At 38.4% G+C, this 21,111-nt stretch overlaps 1 pseudogene; it reads right to left on the reverse strand.

The window, feature by feature from the left end:
- Positions 1–21,111, reverse strand: part of LOC107590940 (usherin-like) — a 257,040-nt pseudogene that overhangs the window by 147,298 nt on the left and 88,631 nt on the right.

Raw genomic sequence — 21,111 nt, forward strand, 5'->3', positions numbered from 1 at the left:
CATACTATCCTTTAAACAAGGCTATTTAGCCCAACTTAGATTAAAACGCTATCGACATTTTTCAACCTCTGTACTCACTGCAAAAAGAGAGAAATCGGAAAATATCAGCCTAAAAACTAGCTCATTTTATTTTGGGACCGGCTCTATTTCTACAATCAGACCGAGAAAATAATTGCTGCTGACAATTAATCTGTCTTTATTCTTGCTGTTTCATGTAGGAAAAAGGCTCTCAGTCAATAGACATGACATTTTTTTCCTCACTGACTGAGGAAGAAGGTTCTTTGTCTTGCCTGTGCGGTCAGACAGATGTGAAGGCAATAAAGAATGAGCCTGGAAGAGTTGAAAGAAAGCGAGAGGAATGATGTTTGCCGTGGTGCGCTCACGCCACAGGAGCGAGCCTCGCCAGATTGAATGAGAACGGTGGAAATGGGCCGCTTGATTCTCGATTTCATACATTTCGGCTCCACAATCAATTCTTTTTAGCCCAAACTGTCTTTAGATTTACTTCTCTGCTTGAGTGAAATGAAGAAGCTTTCATTAATCTTTCAGATGCCTTACATTAAGACAAGGCTCTCACATGAACAATGTAACAGCAATTAAAAAGCCCATTAATCTGCATTACAGCTATTAAAGATGCATGCCATTAAAGGGGAAATAGTTCAATCCCGCACTTACCCCTGTTCCTAAAACCACTCTCTCCAAAAACGGGAATAAGAACGAGACGGGGAAATAAAAAAATAAATAAGACGGAGCAATTACAGCCTGGCATTGCACTTTGTCATCAAATTATTTTGGAGTTTTCAAGCAAATGGCTCGGCACTATTTGAGCCCTCTCTCGTCACTTTTATTATTCATCAAAGAAATGTGGGAGTCAGGACCTTCTAAATGACTTTACCCTCTTGTGGAGTGCTGAAGCCGGTGGCGAGCGGGCTCTCTCTGCACCCGGCCTGAGTGCACGCCGTTAGGGTAATACTGTAGCTGCTAAAAGGAGCCAAGCCACTTAAAGTGCCTGCGAAAGAAGAGAGGAAGTGAACGTTTCAGAGAGCAAGAGGCAAATGTCATTCTTTTCTCTTCCATATTTCAAAAAGTGGGCCTCCCCAACTCCTCTTCCTAAAAGACTTAATGCAATGGCTTTTCAAACACAGCATAATATAACCATCACTTCTGATAATAGGTCTGGATTAAAAAAGGTCTTTATTATCAAACAGTAATATCTCCTATTAATCAGATGGATGGAAAGTGATACGGCCTTGCTATTCAGGATATAGGACACTAATGATGTTATTTAATGGATAAAGTGGCTGATGCTATTTAAAGGGGGTTTCTTGCACGCTATGAAAGTCACTATCCAGCCCTGCTGTGATCAATATGCCTCTGACTTTAATTCATTGCTCAGGACTTTTACCCATTAGTGATTGTTTTTGAAGACATTAAAGACGTGGCCTCAGTTCAGTAATGTTTGTTCTCAGCTGGTCTGTTTTGATAAGGTCACATACATCCAATCAACTGATATTCTGACACATATTCACCTACCATTTGGAAGTTAGTAAAATTAGTCCCTCATTTTCAACAAACACCCTACCTAAAGTAAACAGCACATTAAAAATGAGAAAAACATGTTTTATGTTAATCACAATTAGCTTTGCACTTTGAAATGTTAGTGTCATTTAGAAACCAAACATTCAGACTATAAATATTGAAAAAAATAACAGTTATGTGATAATTTATGAATCAGAACAGACGACCTCAGCAAGTGCTGCGTTTAATTCCTTTGTAGACTTTAAAACTGGATTTATTTTTTTAATTTGTCATCCAAAATAAAGGCAGGATCCTTTAATGGAGTGTATGAGTGAATCTTTGGCTAGCTTCCACTGTATCCATGTAGCAGACAGATCTTGGAAGAGTTGGAAGGTAAACACCCCAGCCGAGCTATAATTGGCCAGGTAAGTGTAACTTTTTTTTGTCAGACGTCTTTTAATTCAATTAAGAGCCTGACCCGCTCTCCTCTCGTTACCCACTCATTTGCTTTTGGAGTTTTTATCTGCCTGTGTAATTCTGCTTTTGGTGTCACGGCTATCATAAATTAGTGCAGCTTAGGCTTGCGCAGGTTGAAGCGTGCCAAGAACAAGGCAAGAAAAAAAAGGTCTTCTTGTTACGCTTTGCCCGGAGACAGAGTATAGCCACAGTGATTGGTCATCTGAGAACGTAATCGTTGTTTCAAGATCCTCATTTGTTCTTTGAAGTAATTTCAAGTAACCAAGCAGATTTTCAGTCTATAAACTTGCAATGTCACATAGGGAACACTGCCGTGACTACAGACCGTCTGGAGCATTAATGCATTTTGCTTTTAAAGGGACAGTTCATCAAAACAATAAGAATTGTGTTATTTACACACCCTCTTGTCGTTACAAACTTTTATGACTTTATGCCATCCAAAAAACACAAACAAATGATGTTTAGCAAACTGCTTTCTTCTTTATAATGTAAGTGAATGGAGACCAAGGACTGTCGTGCTCCAAAAAGAAAAAAAAAAGTGGTCCATAAAACTTGTGCACTCAATTCGGAGTCTTCTGAAGCCACATGATGTTCCCTCTTGTTAAAAAGAAGTGTGCTTAATTGTATTTAATGTGCACTTGTAGGGTACATTACATCTTAAAGGTATATTTAAAACAAACTGTGCACAAGTATCCTTAAAGTCACTTTCATGACTATGAAACCATGTTTTTAACACACCTAAGTACACTTAAAAAATGCACTTTAATGTCCAATTAAAAAGCATGACAAAATATGACGATATTTTGATGTGACTAACAAAGTACTTTATAATTTTAAATTAAATATACTAAATATTACTAATATTTAATAACAATGAATGTTTTATTGGGGTGAAAAAAAGACGACAATTTCCATTTTTTGGATGAACTAATTTTTTAAAGGTATTTTAAACATTTCACACAGGTTATGGTCAGCTAAAATAATAGCAAATTCAAAATCAACATGTTATTTTCCCTTCAAATTCATGACTTTATTAAGAATTAACCTGATAACTTAATGTTAAGTATGTTTTTCAAGCTATTAAAATGGCCCAGGGGTCTCTGAGACCCCAAACGGAACATGAGGGTTAAAAGGTGTCATAGTCAAGCCCCAGGCGGATGGCGGGGCCCTTACCTGTCAGGTTCTGAGAGTGGGGGAAGGTAGCGCTGATGGGGGGTGAGGAGGGACGGTCCCGGCTGTATGCTTTCAGTACGTAATTCTCAATTACACCTCTGACCTCCGCCGGCTCCTCCCAGCTCACCTCCACACTGGAAACATTTACACTCCCAACTCTGGAGGGAGGCAGCACACTTTGTGGAACTGTACAGGAAATAATAGTTGAGAGAGACACGTGGAGAAGCAAAGCAGGAGAAAGAGAGAGAGAGAGAGAGAGAGAGAGAGAGAGAGAGGGGCAAAGTAAGGGGGAGGAGAGGAACGAGAGTGTGAGAATCCAATTGGGAAGGAGAGAAAGTGTGTGTCAGGCCAAAGAAAAGCAGCACACACATTCTTTACTTTTAATAGACACAGTAAATCATATCTAACCATTAGCATAAATACAATTTATTAGAGTTGTAACTTTTTCAGCACTGATTTAATATGACTGTACATCCAGCGTTCATTCTGGGCTATATTTCACGCCCATCAAGCGACGGCTTGCTTTCTCTCCAGGATTCACATTTTAGGGGGCATAAATAAAACAGTCAGACATATGCAGAAATGCAACAAGCATCATTTATGATGTGTCACAGACTACAGAATCTCTTTAACACGCGTTTATACAGTCAAAACAAGCCAGACAGCAGACGTGTGTGATATATCCACCACTGGAAAGCTGGTCTGACCTATAATGCGGTGTATACACATTTAAGTAGGAAGTCCTTGTGATTCATCATCTGTACCAACAGGGCTGCTATTACAAATTACTGAGGTTTCCTTAACCAAACAACACTGCTATTGAATGGCAGGAAGTAAATGTGCAACTACACAGAGAGCGAAAAAGAAGCCTGACAGAATAAATTAAAAATTAAATCAAAATTGACCCTATTTACTTTCTTAATCTTTATTCAAAACGAATTAACTATGAATTACCTACAGTATAGCTATTTTTGATCAACGGTTTAGCAAACTTATTCCTGATGGATAAAATCAAATCCTGTTTTCTATTTTTCATTCAGTATCTTTAATATCAACCAGAAAATGCATCAGTTTACATAAATAAAATGGGTCGGAACAGGCCATTTACATTGTAGTAACTTTCAAATATGTCATTTAAAAATACACATTTATAACCATTAAAATAAAGTCATATTTCATAGCCCAATGTAGCTTGCAAAGTCTACTGTTTTTTTGTGCTTAATTAATATGCACAATTAAATGAAATTAAATGAAATATTTAACCATTATTTGACATATCTAAGCCTCTTTGTCTCAATAAGGACACCACCACCATCTCTCTCTCTCTCCCAGACAGCATCTTCATCTGTAATAAGGCAGTGTGTGTGATGCATGCTCTCACCGAGAGCTTCACGATAAGCTATCTTCCAGCACATCTCATCCCCTTGACTGCTACATACATTGTGCAGATAAGAATAAAATGGGTTGGCCTGAAAACTATGACACAAACAAATATCAGTATGGAGCCTGTAGTGCTGGCTAAGTTGTAGGCCTTTTTTGTCTCAGGTGAGGAAGTAAGAGTGTGTGTGCTCAGTATAAATGACTGTAAAGTACAAATAGTAGCCAGAATACACTGTATTTTTTGGGAACATAAACTGTACTTTATGTATTTACCTAATTACATATAAGATTACTGTAAATTACCGCTCAAAAGTTTTTTTTATGTTTGTGTAAGAAACCAAGGCTGCATTTACTGTATTTGATTAAAATGACAGTAAAAACAGTAATATCGTCAAACATTATTTTTTACAATTTAAAATAACTGTTTTCTATTTGAATATATTTTCAAATGTAATTTCTTCCTGTGACTGCTGAATTTTCAGTATCATTACTGTAGTCTTCAGTGTCACATGACCCTTTAGAAATCATTATAATATGCTGATTTGGATTTATTATCAATGTTGATTATATGTACTGTATATATATTTACCCTTATTAAGGCAAGTGCATACATCAGACCGTAGGATCCAGTAAGATCCAAAGCCTAACTGCTGATATTTGACTGCCAATTGCCACCTGTCCTACCAGTCTCTCTGCTGTGCCCCCGCTACCACGGCCCGGCTGTCCAACCTCCTTCTCCTGATGCCATCACTCTGTACAAATACTCTGTACACAAAGAGAAAAAACTATTTAAAAATAAATGTACTTTCTCCCTACTATTCAGTATACCATTCATGCTCATGTATTGACAATTTAAGTTATTTCCCTGAATGTTTCCCTCGTTGATGCGTAACCCTGCTCACAGTAACCCACAAACTGTTTCTCGATCCATCTCCATCACTCACAAGAGAGGTACCTCGGCTATATTTGTCCGTGCGCATTAGCTAAGGTGCAGTTCTCAACAGTTTTGCAGTATTGCTGATGAAGGGGACAGGAGTAGCGGTTTTAGATATGACCTCTCTGCGCCCCTGGTGTCGTGTCTGCGCCCATCGCTGGGCTGGACATATTATGTTGTTCTTCTGTTTGGTCTTTACAATAACAAACCCCAAGCAGAAAGGACAAATCAGGCCAAACAATCGCCAGACACAGAGACAAGGCAGGCAACGCGAGGCCAAAATAGCTGCGGGTCATTGACTTGGCTACCGCGCTGGTGGGGATGTGCTTGTGAAAAGGGGTCAGATGCTGCTTTTACCCGTGAAGGGCTGCAGTGTCAGGTCCTCTGCGCTCCTGTCTCTGCCCGTGTACACCAGAATGGAGTCGTTTCCCCTGCAGTTAACGCTGGTGTCAGCTGACAGGCATCCATCCAGATTGACTCTGACAGCACTGCTGGACACGGCCGCCAAGCTTACGACAGGCCCGCGTGCGAATCTAACATCCCTGATGCAGCCACCAAAACCTGCAGCGCAGAAGAGAAGAGGATGAAAGAGAGACAAAGACAGGAGAGACAAAGGGAGAAAGATGTTTAAGTCACATTCTGAACTGGCTGGATTTATCAGAAACAACAAAAACTGTCCGTAAACACTAGACAGATCGAGTAGATGAATATTTTTATCAGTTATGTCATTTTAAAACACATTTTAATTGAAGAATTAAAAGAATTAAAAACAGAGCTCACACTCAAGTCAGAGAAATATATCAGAGAGTGCTTCCAACTTTTTTGAGGTTTTCAGGATAATAAACCTACAAATAACCAGCAAGTGACTCACCGTGCAGAAGGCTGTGTTTGTTCAGGGCTGGGTGCTTTACTTCAGGTGGGACTCCCCCTAGATAGAGTGGAGAGCTGATGGTCAGAGGGCCGCCCATTCCCTTTCTGTCCTGTTCATATACGTCATTGAGGCCAGCACTCGTTAACGGGCCTCTCTTCAGCACTTTTACAGTGTTCCAGCCCCCGTCACAGTAGGACAGGCCCACCCATACGCTCAACTCTGCCGGCTGTTCACCCCAACGCAACACCAAGAAGAGAAAGCCGCCCTGCAGCTCCGCCTGGATGTCATGAAGACACAAACAATAGTTACAGCGATGTTTTGAAGCACTGTACATATGTATTTTAGCAAGCATATATTGCTAATTAACTGAATTACTTACACTTAATCAGATATCAATACTTGCAAAATCTTGCAACACTGAGGTTACAGAATTAAGCACAAGTCAAGTGTCATGACTAATTTTAAGTCATGGAATCTAAATGTATAAAATTTAAACATATTTATGATCAATTTTTGTTTAATTGCAGAATTTGTGTTATTAATAATTAATTGCACTAAAGTACGTGCAAGGAAACTTAGATTAGATTTAAGCAAACTTACCAAAATATATCAGCATTGCATTTAGCTGATCAGTTTTGAACTCAAATTATATTTCAAAATAATCTCCTCCAGTGACTATTTCAGGCTTGACCTTCAGAAACCCTGAATATAAAAACATTTAAGAAATAGACTCTCAATATGTGACTGCAAAATGAGTCAAAATGAGCAAATTTTCAAAAATGAGTTATTTTTATTTTCATTAAAGGTCCTTTAAATTCTCAATTAAAGGACCTTCAAAATGATATATGATTTCTTGGAATCGGACGAAAAATGACTGAGCTACACCTGTTTGAAGTTGACGAAGACAGCAAAGTAGCTTCTGAGAAAACTCAAGTTGAAGTTTTCTGAAGGTTCCAAAGCAAAATCACCGAGCAACATTGCATTGTTTCCTCCACTTCCTTTTTAAATATTAATTACTATATTAATAATCACAATATAGCCATTTTTATTTTAGCTTTCTTATTAAAAACAAAAACAGATGCAAAAAAAACACAGCAGTAGAACAAATATAAGAAAGAAACAAACAGTGCTGTAGCGTCTGGACCACTCCAACACACAATATATATTTTGTTAGCTAGATTTCACAAATACTTTGTAACACCCCAGGACGCCGAACAAGACCCTGGTTTCATGGTAACCCGATACATTTACAACCTTGTGGAATGCGAGCCGGCTCTCATTCTGCTTTCTCCAGAAACAAGGGGTACAAATGCACAGGAGAAATGGACTGTTCTACTAATTAATTCATAGGAAAACCTTTTCTTTGAATGAACACACATTTTCTTCAGGCCATTGTGTGTATTATTGCTGTTTTGTATTAATCTGTTGTATTATAGACTATTTTTATTCGTGCTTACGATAAACCACTCATTCAGATAACCTTACATATAGCTTGTTTAGTATCTATGAATTCGCCTTCTGATGATCTAATAAACCTACAAATAACCAGCAAGTGACTCACCGTGCAGAAGGCTGTGTTTGTTCAGGGCTGGGTGCTTTACTTCAGGTGGGACTCCCCCTAGATAGAGTGGAGAGCTGATGGTCAGAGGGCCGCCCATTCCCTTTCTGTCCTGTTCATATACGTCATTGAGGCCAGCACTCGTTAACGGGCCTCTCTTCAGCACTTTTACAGTGTTCCAGCCCCCGTCACAGTAGGACAGGCCCACCCATACGCTCAACTCTGCCGGCTGTTCACCCCAACGCAACACCAAGAAGAGAAAGCCGCCCTGCAGCTCCGCCTGGATGTCATGAAGACACAAACAATAGTTACAGCGATGTTTTGAAGCACTGTACATATGTATTTTAGCAAGCATATATTGCTAATTAACTGAATTACTTACACTTAATCAGATATCAATACTTGCAAAATCTTGCAACACTGAGGTTACAGAATTAAGCACAAGTCAAGTGTCATGACTAATTTTAAGTCATGGAATCTAAATGTATAAAATTTAAACATATTTATGATCAATTTTTGTTTAATTGCAGAATTTGTGTTATTAATAATTAATTGCACTAAAGTACGTGCAAGGAAACTTAGATTAGATTTAAGCAAACTTACCAAAATATATCAGCATTGCATTTAGCTGATCAGTTTTGAACTCAAATTATATTTCAAAATAATCTCCTCCAGTGACTATTTCAGGCTTGACCTTCAGAAACCCTGAATATAAAAACATTTAAGAAATAGACTCTCAATATGTGACTGCAAAATGAGTCAAAATGAGCAAATTTTCAAAAATGAGTTATTTTTATTTTCATTAAAGGTCCTTTAAATTCTCAATTAAAGGACCTTCAAAATGATATATGATTTCTTGGAATCGGACGAAAAATGACTGAGCTACACCTGTTTGAAGTTGACGAAGACAGCAAAGTAGCTTCTGAGAAAACTCAAGTTGAAGTTTTCTGAAGGTTCCAAAGCAAAATCACCGAGCAACATTGCATTGTTTCCTCCACTTCCTTTTTAAATATTAATTACTATATTAATAATCACAATATAGCCATTTTTATTTTAGCTTTCTTATTAAAAACAAAAACAGATGCAAAAAAACCACAGCAATAGAACAAATATAAGAAAGAAACAAACAGTGCATTACTTTTCTCATTTTACATCTAAACAAAAGTGATCTTTTCTTTTATTGTTAGATTAATAAAACAGACAGCCTATATATTAAGACCTACTGTAGTGCACGGATGTTACACAATCTTACGCATCAGATGTTTTCCCCCAACAGTTCTCCAAACATTCACTTAAGACATAACAGATTATGTTTGCGTGAATAGCCTTCTTAACTACTGTAATTCTGTATACACAGTATGTGTATGTATTGGGATTGCGCGCTGGCGGAAGCACCGTTATGTACACGATTCATATGTCAGTCAGCAATGGCATGAGATCAAGCAGAGAAAAAGTTACTCCTCTCAGAAAAAGTACAAATAAAGATAATTTTAGATGTTTAATTACTATTGGGATCATTGGGATTGCTAGACGAGGGCTTAAGGAACTAATTTTTGTGAAAACCTGAAATTTGACCAAAATCGATTTTTTTTTTGCCAGCACGGGTCACATATTAACATTACAAATGATCAGACCACGAGAAAGAAGTCTAAAGTAGAACGTACCATGTCCTAGGAAGTATGCCCCATCTTCTGAGACAGCAGGACAGCCCTCCCAGCTTTCATAGGTCTCATGTTTTTCAAGTGCTGTGTCCCAGTACAGAGGCTCCCATGCATCAGTAGTGCCACTGGATTTCTGCACCATCACATCCCTCAAATACCCAGGAAACCCCTGCTGCACCAGTTTGGCTGGACCTGTATATATAGAACAAGCACTCTTTGTAGATACATGGATATTGTCAATCAAAATATTTAGAGATAAATTATCAGCATCTTGTCTAAAAATTGTGAAATTCTCTGAAATCACTCCTATGAAAACACCCGTGATGATGGTGCTCCCACTTGTAGCTGATGCTGATCCTGTTGGAGGAAAAAAATATGACCTGATACCCCTGAACATGTGCCAATGCTAAATCAATACAATAATGTTCTTTTGAGACTGTTCCTGGCTGGTCTAATAATCAGAGCAGGGCGCAGCAGTATTTTAATAACTTTATTGTTATATTCCAATGGTTTCAGTTGGTGCTCTAGTGCAGATAAAGTCATATTACTCCAAAAGAGTGAATGAGATAAAGCAATCCTCCCTCTGGTGGGAAAAATCCCCTGAGACCGCTTTGAGACAGGAAGCGGGAGACTCCGCTTCACACCTCCAGCCTTAATTGAAATGTAAGTTCAGGAAAGGAGAGGCTTCTTTGGCCTAATTATTCTAATCACACAATGAATGGCAATGATTAACCTTGATAATTCCTTTGCTAGAAATCTGTTCAAGTGGGGGGCTTTACAGGCACTGAATAACCGAACAGGACAGAAGTGAGGGTGTGGGGCTTGCCTATGAATATCATATGTGTGTGCATCATTACCGCTGTATTGATTGTCGACAATGATTGTTCCCACGGCCTGTTTCCTGGTAGCGATCAGATGGTGCCACTGGTTGTCATTATAGCATCTACCTCCATCGTTGCGAGGGCTGAGGGCCACGGCTGAGGCCTAGCATCAAACACTGAGGGTTAATCACTCGCTCATCATGAACACAACACACACACTGCACAAATTATGGCTCATCAGCAGTTTTAGGAGGAGACGTTCCCCTCCCTTAGAGCTTAGGAGGTACATAAACTAATTTAAAGTAAACACTTTCAATATAAATAGGATGCAGAAATGCAATTTGATCTTGAATGTAAAGAATAAAAAAAATATTTGAAATATAAAGAAATTCAAAAGTTTTTGAACTAGAAAATAAATTTGCCAAGAAAAACTTTGAATGGTTGGCTAAGCCTTGTTTGAAGGTTAAAAAAATGTTTATAAAGCATTGAAACAAATAAACAGACAGACAGAATGATAGTTCTATCATGACAACACTTGGAAGATTTTAGCATGGTAATGGATAAGACAATGATAATGTATTTAGTATTGGCGGAATAGATCTGCTATGCTGTTGGTTATTGCTGTTGTTGTAGATTATTGCTGCTGCTGCAAAGCAAGTACAGGAACTTGCTACTACCAATACATATGCCGATATGGTGTCATGAGTATTTAAGACATACTGCTGCTGCACAAAATATATATATAAAATAACCCATAGCAGATCTATACAGGTGGAGCTGGGGAAGGTGGAGGGTATCAGAGGAACTCTGAAAGCGTGCAGCGAAATGCTCCAGTGAATGCTAACCAGCCATTTAAATGTAAAGCAGTAAGCTCATTGGCTGCAGATGCAACATGAACCAATCAGCTTTTGCCAAGCAGTTTAACGCTGTGAATATCATCAGTTTGTGAACAACAGACAGAATGATAGATAGATAGAATGAAAGATGGAACTATAGATAGAAGATAGAACTATAGATAGATCTGAGTTTATAGAGGAGAACTTGGAGATGAAGTTGAAAAACTAGCAGCAGAATCCCTCTTGGCACAGAACTCAAGCCACTGAGGAATTCTGCCCGGAGATAGGACATTCCCCAAAAGCAGTAAATTTCATGGGCTGGCACCATCAACATAAGATGGGGTTATTATCCTGCTAAAATATGACATCATTCAGGTTCATACACTTAACAGCCTGACTGAGTGCTCTGCAGTGAAAGCACTGAGACAAAAAGTATCGCATCTCCTCTTTGTGATGAAGATTTAATGATCAAATCAATATGTGTGTGGATGCTGAGGGAAGTCAGCCTTGTGATATGCTTACTGCAGAGAGAGAGAGAGGTAGAAGAAGAAACAGCTTTAGGGAGAATCAGAACAGACACAACACTGCATTCCTATCCCTCCTCCCTTTGAAAGTATTCAGTGGGGCTTCTTTACGATGGGAAATCAATTCTGTCACAACAACTAAAAGCCTTTCTGAATAAAATCATCTGCCAGCAGTTTAACAGCTAACTTTAATTATGCCAGACCAAAATGTGTTTACTGAAATAATGTGTTTATTTTAGATGTTTGGAAACTAAAAAAACATTTCAGTCTTGTTCAGTGAGAGGCAGACCTGTCAACAACCTCACGATCTGAACATCTGATGCAACGTATTCAAGTTTCAGTCACGTGCCGGAAGCATCAGCTAGGGAGTCCTATAATGACTGAACCCTAAACGATCAGTCACAGCATTCATCAATTTTAAGAAAACATTGGAGCAATGCTAGAGGATATTTACACCACAAATGATGTACTTGCATAAATTACTTGCTAATTGCACTCATGAATTATCAATTAGGTCTTGTTTAAAGGAAATTTTTTTTAGATATATAATATAATATACAAATACTGATATATGCTCAAAGAAACGGCTCAGCCAAAACTGAAATTCTGTTTTCATATATTCACCCTGTCTTTCGTCCTTCACTTCTTTCTTCTATGCACCACAAAAAGAGACAGATGGATGCGCTGGTCATTTTCTTCCTGGTAAGTACATATAATTTGGCCTCAAACTTGCCTTAAAGGGGTCATATGATGCTGCTAAAAAGAACATTATTGTGTGTATTTGGTGTAATGAAATGTGTTTATGCGGTTTAAAGTAAAAAAAACACATTATTTTCCACATACTGTACATTATTGTTTCTCCTCTATGCCCCGCCTTTTTGAAACATGTCGATTTTTACAAAGCTCATCGGTCTGAAAAAGCGAGGTGTGCTGTGATTGGCCAGCTATCCAATGCATTGTGATTGGCCGAATACCTCAAGCGTGTGACGGAAATGTTACGCCCCTCACATACTGTTGATGCCGTGTCCGGCCGGAGCGACGAGACAAAAACATTAAAACCCATTACAAATGAGGCATTTCTTGCATCCAGTGGGGACATAATTACTGATTATAATGACTTATACTGTCTTTTTACACGTTGCATTGCATAGCATCGTGCCGCGTAAACATAAAACTCTGTCTGCATTTGTGATCGGAGAAATGACAAACAATAAGTGCTACTCTATTGCCCAACACTCTCGTTTGAATCATCAGTGGCAAATCCTTTAAATGAAAACGTACTTACGTGAGTCAGAACTGCCGGCATTGTAGTCTAACGTTACTCTCCCAGGATCAGTAAACAGTCCTCCATCAAATGTGCTGCACACATCTGGATATTTGGGTTAAACTGTTCTGGAACAGTGTTGTAAATACAACTTAACCACTGATTTGTAGTCGTGTCCTCTTTTGGAAGACCAAAAAAAGTAGTTTTGCTTTCACAACGAAAGACACAGCGGCCTAGCATGAGGGGAAGCCCCAGTTTAGCGTGCGCTGAGGCCGGTGTAGTGCCGAAATTTGCACCCTACCAGATTATGCACCCCCTAGTACTGGTAGGTTTAGGAGTAGGTGTGGGGGAGGGGTTAGGATTAGGGGTGAGGTTGGGATTAGGCAATCAGGTAGCGGGGGTGCAGAATTCGGCACAACACCGGAATAGAGTGATCTGAGGCCGGGCTAGAGTGAGCTGAGGCTGGGCTAGCATGAGCCGAAGCCTCGGCTTAGCGTGCGCTGAGGCCGGGATAGAGTGAGTTGAGGCGGCGAGGTCGAGAACGATGCGCCTGGCAGATGCGACGAATGAGCGGCAACCACATGTGATGGACCCTGGACTGGACTCCACTTTGTCCATGGTGAAAGTTGATGTATTCCCTCAGCGACCAGCACAGATCAGCTCTAGGCATGACGAAGCGGATATCGTCCTCTTTTGGAAGACCAAACAAAGTAGTTTCGCTTTCACAACGAATCACACAGCGCATTCACAACATGGCGGCAGCAACAATACTACAGCGAGAATAAAAGTTAGCCTTCTTTCTTTGCGTGAACATTTGGGCGGCGTTATGGAAATCTTCCCACATAGTGAGGTAGATATGTGGGGGCGTGTTAGAATAAGCCGTTTTAGGTAGGTGTGGCTGACTCTGAACTTTTATAAAGAATATCTCTTTGGATTTGAGACTTTAGTCTTTGCAACTTTACAGATCTTCTTTATGCACCAAACACTCCAAAGAGTAAGGAAAAATTGAAATTGCATTATATGACCCCTTTTAAAAGTACCATTAAAGTCCATACTACCCATAGAAAGTGGACAATCTTATATAAAAAAGTCATATAATAGTTTTGTTTTAGAAAATACCAAAAGTTAAGCCATTATTCACTGAAAATCTTCTTTAGCAGTCTGGAAACCATTACGACTGATTCATTGAGACCACAAGTTGAACTCAAGAATCTGTTGAGAAAATCAGTCAGACCATTTTTTTGGAACCAGAACAGTGATTAATTAGAAATATCCAACTCATTTAAACTATTTTATTAAATAAGTGGTTTTAAACCTTTTTAACTCAAGGGCCAACACATTTTTTTAAAACTCCCCCATACAGGCTAAGATATTTTCTTTAGTTTTTCGAATGTAATTTTGAGAAAGCTGCTTGTTTTTAATTTTATTACAGATAAATTAAATTAATTACCACAGTTCATTTTGTGATTTTAAAATATCCAAAATTCTTATTCTGTATGGTTTTCAGTAAAAATAATAATAAAAAAATAATTATTTCCAGTTTTCATCATTTGTTTCTTCTTATTATTATTATCATTTTTTTTTTAGCATTTTTTTTTACTTTTTACTTTTAATATCCAATTTTTTATACAAATAATTTTAAGTCATCCCTGTTGGCCCCCTTGGAAATTTGCTGATATCTCTCAGTGGGGCTTAGAACCACTGCTTTAAAATGATCAAATACATAACATCAAAAAATATAAACAATTAAAAAACAGAAATGATTCAGTTGATCATTTTGAAGATAAGGAAAATTCTCTCTTTAACTATAAAAACTAATGGTCAATGGAAAACAGTGAGCACGGCGAAAATAATTTACGCACTAACTCTCCAAAGAGTTCATTAAAGATGTGTTCCACAACAGTCCTGTGGAAGCTGCTATAGGTTTTGGTGATGTAGTGTGTCATTAACATAGTGAGCAGCGTACTCTTGCTTAATAGCCCTTGAGTTTGTTTAAGATGAAATGGGCGCTGTCCATGCAACTAATGCAACTAATCATGCCCATGGGCCTTGGAGAGACCTTCTCTCCTCACTGTATGCCTGGAAACCACTCATCACTCGCTTATCTCTGAGAGAATCCGATAAGGAGACATCGGGAAAAAAACAGCATCATTTGTGACAACCTTTACAGGAACTAAATACACTTTCATGAGACAGTGTTTCATAAAATGCTCATTAATTTCATCATTAGAAAGAGTGTGTGGGGAAGCATACCAGTTCCCTGTGTCATGCTCAATTAGCATCCCATGGTGCTAATCCCATTAGAATTGTTGAATTCGTTAATGGGGGAACTAATGGGCATGCTATCAGGGGACTTTAATTGGGCATGACACCACTTTTAGTTATAATTATCAAACTACCCCGACAAAATGTGTTTACGAATACAAAACCGGCAATATTCGGCAATGACGCTTATTGGTGGGGAGAGTTTCTTGGTGGTCTCCTGGACACTAATGTGAAATCATCTTTCATGATTGCTTTCATCATCAGAGCAATAGACTCAACCCTGCATGCTAGTGCTGCAGAGTGCATAATTAGCATGCTAATGCTATTCCCACCCAATGTCTGCGGGTAACGAGTTAATTGGTCTCAAACACTCTTTTAGCTGAAGTTTTTAGCACAGAAGAACTTGATAGTTCATCCATCAAAATGCACAAATTTCTGTCTAAATCACGTATTAAAGTAGATATTAAAATTCTGGCCGATACGATAATGTTTTTTACATTATTACTAGGGATGGGTACATCAATACTGCAGTATTGATATATTGATACTCAATATAAGCAGTATAACAGTATAAAAGTACAACAGTTTCCACAAAAGGCTACTTATTTAGGAGTGGGCCAAAATCCATGCTGCAGTGTGTGCAAACCTGGTCAAGAACTACAGGAAACGTCTGACCTCTGTAATTGTAAACAAAGGTTTCTGTACCAAATATTAAGTTCTATTTTTCTATTGTATCAAATACTTATTTCATGCAATAAAATGGAAATTAATTATTTAAAAATCATACAATGTGATTTTCTGGATTTTTTTTTTAGATTCTGTCTCTCACAGTTGAGGTGTACCTACGATGAAAATGACAGATCTCTCCATTCTTTGTAAGTGGGAAAACTTGAAAAATCGGCAGTGTATCAAATACTTATTTGCCCCACTGTATATACATATTAATTAGAGTAATACAAAAAGTGGGTTTCTGCACCACTTTCAAATGTTTTCAGTACTTTTGTTTAATGTTTGTGCTCAAACGCCCTTGACATATTTAGCGGACCTGTGTCAAGTGACTGTGAAAAGCTTGACATGAGAGATGACGATAAATAATAAATAATTATTTAATCAAAATAGGGGATTGTTTTTACACCTATTGGTACAAAGATTTTTTTGATGCTTTGTAATAAATTAGTTAATACTGGCCAGTATTTATCATGTAGATGTAATGCTCTTTTTTTTTTTTTTAAATACTCATTTAAGAAATTATCAGAATCTGTTTCGGTATTGTTAAAACTGTAACAAAAAGTATCAGTATCATATTGATGTTTGGTATAGTCAATAAATAAATGTCAATATTAAATTTAAATGAAACATTAAACACTAAAAACAGTCATTGTACTGTAAATTATACAATGTATCAACTCTTCAGTGTACTGTATAAAAAGAGATTTGCTAAAAATTGCTAAAGACCACTTTTATCAGTGTTATTAAATTATTAGTGTCTTTACACATTGACTGAGAATGTAATCTAAATGTAAAAAGTGAACATGAGCATGCACTATTAAATATTCAATATCGTTAAATGAAATTGCTAATGTCAGCCGATAAACAATATGGTACTGATGTATAATACATGCCTGATGTAGAGGTTGGGATCTATTACATTCGAAGGTTTGAAGCCTTTTTTAGTATAAACACACAGCGGTCCATGACAATGATGTACCTGAGGGTCAAAGAGGAAGTATGGACGGCCGTTGCGTATTTGCAGAGTGACATTCTCCTCCTGTTCTCCAGGGGAAACCGCAAACAGCAATAGACCCTCCTCGACGCGTGTCCAGGAAACTCAGCTGCAGGCCTGGAGAGACAGTCAATGCATGTTCCATATTAATCAACTGTTTGATCAAAATATTGTACAGAAAACACTGTAAAACTTCATGAAAGCATGTCAAAATGCATGAACACACAAAAAATTACATTTATAAGAATGTAAGAGCAAATGATAAAATAAAAATACCCAGAAATGTGAGAAAATGTAAGCAGCCAGTGTGAATGTGTATGAGTGTGTAATGCCTGTGAGAACAAAACATTGAGCAGTGCCTGAATGGTCCCACAGTGCCTGAGCAGATCTACCCTCTAAAGACTTTATCCTAACAAAAAATAAATAAAAAATCCCCCAGAACTGTTCTTAGTAAAACCTTCCACCATCTGACCTAAAATCAGTCGTAAAAAACACCTTTGAAGTGATATCTCTCTTCAATATAAGTTCATTAATATGTTGAGGACTGCGAGTATAAACCTACTCAAATACAGACTGCTTAGATTAAAAAGATTCCACTTAATCTATCTTTGAATCTCCAGTGGATTGAAGAGGTTGTAAGTCTGGGTGACCTCATGTAGAGCAGCAAGATGTTTCTTCAGGCTTCAGATCTATACAACTGATACAGCGATTATACCATCTGAATACCAACCCTACATGACTCACTATATATGCTGGATAGAACTGATACAACTATTATACATTGCATTCTATAGGACATATGAAATGATTAAAGTGACAATAAAGACATAATGTTGCAAAATATTTCTACTTCAAATAAATGCTGTTCTTTGTATGTTCTATTCACCAAGGAATTCTGAAAAAAAGTATAAGAGTTTCCACAAAAATATTAGGTAGCATAGCTGTTTTTGTAATTTTGACTTTCTTTACATTTATAATAATATTCACACAAGTCACAAAAAGTCACATAAAATGTGAATATATATAGTGGCATATGTGTGATGGGTGGATACATATACATAAAATACATATAAAAAAATAAATATATTTAAAAACCCTCATTAAAAACTTATTTGAAATGTGAATGTGTGAATTATATTTAACATGACAAATACATGTTTGACTTTATTGTGAGGATAGAGCACCTTAATCCAGCCCTTAAGAAGGTGTTTCGTATAGAACACAGAGAGATCTTGTCTCATGTTGACCAGACAGTCTCAGTCCTGTGGAAGGTGGTGGGGGAGAACCTGGATCAGAAGTTGTAGGTTCAGCAGAGCAGATCTCTCTGGGGTGATCAGCTATTTTTTGACAAGTGCTTCACATCCATCAGAACGTCTGGTCCATTACAGGAGAGGGAACGTGGAGGCTAAAGGGACATCTGTGGGATTTGAGATCCCAGTGGAGCAGCGTGGCACTGTTCGCACTGACAGGAGTGTCCAGAAAAGCAGTGGTCAGAGGTCTCTCAGGCGCAGGGCCAGTCTGAGCGGGCTGATGAGGAATGAGATTCACCTCTGTGGGTCTCAAGACTAGCGCTAAGACATGGGAAAGATGTGAAGCACTTTTACATGGGGACTGCATCAGCACTTTAGGACACAGTGCTCAGGGTAATGCACCCACCAAATATGGAGAGAGACTAAAAGAAATATGTATATACATGTGTGTGTGTATATATATATATATATATATATATACACACATACATATATAAGTGCTGTCAAACGATTAATCGTGATTAATCGCATCCAAAATAAAAGTTTTTGTTTACACAATATATGTGTGTGTACTGTGTATATTTATTATGTAAATATGAATACACACACATGCATGTACATAATTAAGAAAAAAAAAAATATATATATATATATATATATATATATATATATTTACACATATTTCTTTTATATGTATGAATACATACATATACAGTCACATTATTCCAAAATTTTTCCAAATTCTACATGTTTAATTAATTATTTTGTTTGAACAATTTTTAAAAATATGAAGCAAGGATATTTCTGCCAGTTGTTGGATAATGGGAATTGATGGCAAACATGTTCATCCCAGAATATTTTTTTCTGCCAAAAACATCATATCAGCTATAAGTAAAACAAACAGGGCTATTTGGATTTAATCTGTTTAGTACATAACCTAAATAACTTCAGTCATGTTAGTATTATTGAGGCATTAATCAAGCTGTTGCGTATTAATGAGTTTTCAGGAAATGCTAATTACTGTCATAGATTCTGCAGCACCCCATTAAATATACAAATTACAGAATTAAAGAGCCAGCGCTTTTCATGATTAATCTTTAAATGGGGAAAAACTAATGATGTCTGTACAAAGTTTCCCTCTACTTTCCACTGACTGAGGTCGTTTGACAATCAATCAAATTAATTAAGGAAAATAATTTGTATCATTTAACATTTTGTGCTACAATAGCATGTAGTCTTTGAAAATTGCTTCATTCTCATGTATTACTGCCTCCCATTTTGGGAAACTGTACATTTATTCAATGGCACTCAATGCTGATACGAAAATAGGCTCACTTGAAAGGAAAGAAATAAAAATTAAATAGATGAACACTACAATGAGAAATTGAGACAAGCCTGAAATACAATATATTACAAATAATAAAAAGGTTTTTCACAGTTACTTTAAAACAGAGGTCCCCAACCACCGGGTCGGGACCCACTACCGGGCCGTGGAAGAATTGCTACCGGGTCGCAAGAACGTTCTGGGGAAAAATAGATATGACACTATGTTATTTATTTATGTTAATGATTGTTCTAATTATTCTGTATTTTCATTGTATGCGATTGATATGGAGTAGAAATTTGACAATTTCATGTTAAATAAGTAAATGAAAGATTGGTCTGATCTGTCACATATTAGGAGTTAAACGGATCGTCTCAGTTACGTATGGTAACCCTCGTTCCCTGAAGGAGGGAACGGAGACGTCACGTCGGATGACCGACGAAATTGGGATCTCGCTTAGAGGGACCAATCTACTTCGAGTGTAAACTAAACGAGCCAATGCACATTGGCATGAGATTATTGCATCCAGCTGCTGCTGATCACAGCGTGAGTATAAGTAGGCAGCAGATGCAGCGCATATTCAGGTTTTCGCTGAGGAGCCGAGCCGGTAACCCGGCCGCTCAGCGGTGGTACAGGAGCTGTGGCGACGGGACGTCTCCGTTCCCTCCTTCAGGGAACGAGGGTTACCATACGTAACGAGACGTTCCCTTTCAGTCGGTCACTCCCAACCTCACGTCGGATGACCGACGAAATTGGGATCCTACCAAAAGGCCACAGCTACTGCCCCTTCCAGTGTCCTGTGGAAGCCACCTGCGCCCCTATTTTTTGGCGCAGGCCAGGGCCTGCACAAGAGGACCAGCTACTGCTACTATGGCACTATCCACTAAGTAAGACTGGATAAAACTGAGAAAACGTACCCGTTCCACTTGGACCAGGGACGTTACGGAAACTCGAACCTTCCCGAAGGAGGTTTCGGAAGCAATACACATATGAACATCCCTTAGGTGCATATGGAAGAATGGAGGTGATTGAACCCTCTTGGAATGGCAGAAGTCTGCCGGGGAAACACGGGCTCAAGGCTATACCGTGGACTTTACACATATGAGATCCACTTGTCTTACATATGGAACCCAGCCTTCTACCGGTTCTCGAGGATTCAGCGAGTGAAGGCCTGGCGCAAAGCCGGCCCAATCAGCCGGCCCAAACTCTAGGCACAAATCGTTGACCGAAAATGCATGCAAGTCCCCTACCCTCTTGATGGAGGCCAATGCTAGCAGGAGCAAAGTCTTCATTGAAAGGAACTTCAGCTCAACCGCCTGCAAAAATGCTCAAATGGGCCCTGCTGTAGTGCCGTGAACACCAGAGTCAGGTCCCACGAGGGAATAGAGGGGGGCCGTGGAGGATTTAACCTTCTTGCCCCCTTAAGGAACCTGACGGCCAGGTCATGCTTCCCCAATGACCTCCTTCTATGGGGTCGTGGTTAGCAGCGTTTGCAGCGACATAAACTTTAAGGGTGGAGGGAGACAGCCTTC

Source organism: Sinocyclocheilus grahami, unplaced genomic scaffold (assembly GCF_001515645.1).
Source record: "Sinocyclocheilus grahami isolate Dianchi unplaced genomic scaffold, SAMN03320097.WGS_v1.1 scaffold134.1, whole genome shotgun sequence".
In the NCBI taxonomy this organism is placed as follows: domain Eukaryota; kingdom Metazoa; phylum Chordata; class Actinopteri; order Cypriniformes; family Cyprinidae; genus Sinocyclocheilus; species Sinocyclocheilus grahami.